The 3,638-nt window shown below is 52.4% G+C and overlaps 1 non-coding gene across 1 annotated transcript; it reads right to left on the bottom strand.

Annotated features, from left to right (window-relative positions):
- Nucleotides 1-1,824: 1,824 nt before the first annotated feature.
- TRNAT-AGU lies at nt 1,825-1,898 on the bottom strand. The gene has a single exon. It is a non-coding gene; the product is annotated as a tRNA-Thr (tRNA).
- Nucleotides 1,899-3,638: the final 1,740 nt, after the last annotated feature.

Genomic DNA, 3,638 nt, shown 5'->3' with positions numbered 1-3,638 from the left:
GGAGGCTGCAGAGGCAGTGAGCTTGATGATGGCGGTGGGACAATGGGCCACAGGGCGGAGGGAGCAGCACCACAGTGGAAGACTGTGACACATGTCACTGAGTTGCACACGTAGACATGGTGGCCATGGCGTGCCTTTGGTGCACTCACACACACACACCCCAATCCATTATGAGACAGCGATGGCGATGGCACAGAATGGTGCCAACGGACCCAGAGCCCTGGTGGTCTGGGGCTGCCCTCCCAGCCGGGGAGCCCCTCGTAACAATGGTGTGGGGATGGTGAGTGGCCGTTCTGACTGGACGCAGGGCAGAGGGGTCGCCAGCAGCAGCAGCCCAACCCCAACGCCTATGAGATGGAGGAGGCACCTCCGCTCTCGGCTGTTGACACCAGCTGGCACCCTCTGTTCCTCTACTGGGCTGGGTAACGTGCTGCCATGGTGACACCAAATCCCCAGGCCACACTTAGGACGGTAGGATTGACTCGGGAAGTAACATGATGATTCAGGATCAGGACCAATGAGCAGTTTCTTCTCAGCCCGTAGTCTTTTAGACAAGTGATCAAGCTGCCCAGAGATGCATTTTCCTGCCGTTGTGAAATGAGCCGAGAAGGGTTAGCGTAGGATCTGGGACGAGCATTCCATGAGGCGATATATCTAACGTATAAGGTAGGGGCTTATCATATATAAACCACAAGGTTGATATGCTAGACAATGTTGTTTGATCAGGAGAGTATAGAAAAGGTAGTTTCCTTCCAAGGTGTGTCCCCTCATTAATTGAATTTCAAGCCGGGGAGGGCACCTGGCAAAGCAGCTGACAGACAACAGCACGGAGCAGCTCTGCCTTACCTTATGCCACACAGGCTCTGTGTCAGCCTGGTCCTCCATCGCTGCTCTTTCCAGCAAGCCCCCAGTTCCACCTGGCCGGCCACGTCCAGGTCTGCAGAGCACCCTGGCTCCTGAGTTAGTAACCTGTCCTCGCAGCCCCTCCACTGAAGCAGGCCTCAGATTCGTTGTACCGATGAGAGAACAAGAACCTGCCTCCCTGTAGGGTGGGGAGGGAGTGGCGGGTAGCCCACTGGTTGCTCTGTGCTCTGCCAGCCTCCTAAGTCTCCCAGCCTTGGTATCCAGAACCTGGGCGCGGGCTGAAAGGCAGGACCCCCGCACCCCCAGGAGGGAGAGTTATGGAGGTGGGGCATAGCGAGCATTGGGTGTCAGCCAGACCTCGTCGAAATTCAGTACCATCCTCAGCTGTGTGAGCCCAGCAGTCAGAAATCACTTGATTTCTCTGAGCGTCTGCCCAGAAGTTTTGCTTCTTTGCTGTAATGTAACTCAGGCCATCGAGTTGCTCTGACTCATAGTGGCCCTTTAGGACAAGAGTAAAATTGCCCCTGTGGGTTTATGAGGCTATAAATCTTTATGGAAGTAGAAAGCCTCATCTTTCTCCCTTGAAGCAGCTGGTGGATTCAAACTGCTGACCTTGCGGCAGTTAGCAGCCCTACACCTAACCACTTCTTCACCAAGGCATCACTGTCTGTAATAAAGCAGTTCCATGTGACAGGTGAAGCACTGTTGTGAGTGATGGTGTGTGTAAGTAGCAGGCTGCAGGCTCTGACGGATACACGATATCCTCACAAAGGAGGAAGAAATGAATGAGGCCCAGGATTTCATCCTACCTGGACCAGCAATCAATATCCCATGGGGTAAAAATCAAAGAACCCCATGCCAAACACTCACTGCTACTGCTATCCAATCCAACCCATCCTGACCCTTTATGGGAGCATCTAGGCTCATCTTTCTCCAGAAAATATCAAGCTCCTCAGGTCCAGGCACCGCTGGGATTTGAACCCAGGATCTCCTGTTTACTAGACAGGCGCTTTAACCAACTAAGCCACGGCGCCACCCACAAGTATAGGAGTCAAGAAATCAAGTACTGTATTGCATCGAGCAATTCTACAAAAGACCTTTTAGCAAACAGCAGTGTCTCTTTGGTGACTAAGGTGTGGCTGGTTGTAGCCATGGGTCAGGTAACTGGCAATTAGTAACTATTTATCAGTCTGCAAATACATGAAGCAGCTGTGTATACCTTCTCATTCAATCCTTGTTGGTTGAGGGAACCACCCTGTCTACATAAGACAGTGGTTCTCAACCTTCCTAAAGCTGCGACCCTTTAATACAGTTCCTCATGTGTGGTGACCCCGTAGGTGGGCATATCTGCACGTGGGCGGACCCACCTGGAGACGGATAGAGGTGCCCTGTCTCGCTTCCTAAGACCATCAGAAATATGATCTTCGGAACCCCTGTGAAAGGGTCGTCCGACCCCCAGGTTGAGAACCACTGCCTTAAAACTAAAGCTGAAGAGAAACAGAAGTGCCCAGACGAGAGAAAGGGGGAGTCCAGCGCAGGCCTGAGCTCTTCTCCAGAGAAGTCCCCACCCTCACTCACAGCAGCTCAGACATAAAGACGGGGTTCAGGGGCGGGTTTCAGAGGCTCTGTGAACTTCCATTTCTTAGGCTTTCTTTTTTCCTCCACCATGGAAAATTCGAGAACAGGCACATCCCAAGAACCTTGGATTTGTCCTGGCTACATGGAAGCTGACCCCCAAGACCTAGAGCCTCACAGAAGAGGTCTGGTGATGTCAGCCAGGGGTAGCGGGGCCCCCACTCAGACAGGCAAGGCCCTCCACACAGAGGGACCCACATGCTCAGGGCAAAACCCAGTGTGGCCCGATGCTCGCTTTCTCCTGCCAGCTGTGGCGGGGATGCCCTTCACCACGGCTGGGACATGGCAAGGAAGCTGGCAGTGGGCCACACTGGGCCACACTGGGCCACATGGCCCTCCAGGGTCAGCTCTCAGACCTCTAAACCCTGTAGGTGAGGCAAACCCAGGAGCCAGCAGAGGCCTGAGCATCTCTGGACATGCTAGGATGTGATGCTCACTGGCATTATCTCCTTAAAAGGTCAACGTTGCCCTCCATCAGGGTCAAGGACACCTTGATAGAGGAAAGGAAAGAAGGTGACGGAAGGGAAGGGGTGGGGGGAGGGGTGTCGTTATTTCCAAAGGGTCTGTTTCTAATATACGCAGAAAACACCAACATGCTGCCCATTTTAGACAACTAAGGAACTTGGCCAAACTATTTTGGGAGAGCCTTTTTCCTGGTCTTTTCCTCTACAAAATCCCAGGGATAGCCGTGTCTCCGCTGCAGTGTTCATGGGAGGGCAGCTTGGCCTGCACGCCTGTGTGCAGTGGTGGTCCTGTGTGTGATTTTTTCCAGGAATTCTGAAAGTTCCAGTTTGTTCATAGTTCAACCTATGAGAAATAGAAAGCGAAACCTCACAAATAAATATTTCCCATGAATTTGCTATGGGAAACAAAATGGACAAGAACCAACAAGTGGCAATTAGCATCATGTTTGTAAGGTACAATAAATATTTAAATGTCACTCGTGATGGGCCAGAGCTTGATGTAAATGAGTCACCAATTGGAATTTGTTTTATCTTTCTGACTCCCCTTCTTCAACCCCTGCCCCATCATTCCAGCTGGGTCAAGGGGACGCCCAGCCTCCCTGGGCGAGGGGCTCCCACCAGGATGACATCAACTGTGGGTGCAGGTGCCTCTTTCTTAGACAGCAGTCCCCTGCC

The sequence above is a fragment of the Echinops telfairi genome, unplaced genomic scaffold (genome assembly GCF_000313985.2).
Source record: "Echinops telfairi isolate 266 unplaced genomic scaffold, ASM31398v2 ScPeMD7_7475;HRSCAF=8513, whole genome shotgun sequence".
Lineage (NCBI taxonomy): Eukaryota > Metazoa > Chordata > Mammalia > Afrosoricida > Tenrecidae > Echinops > Echinops telfairi.
Note: the sequence above shows the minus strand (reverse complement) of the source record. Positions and strands in the feature narration are given on the sequence as shown.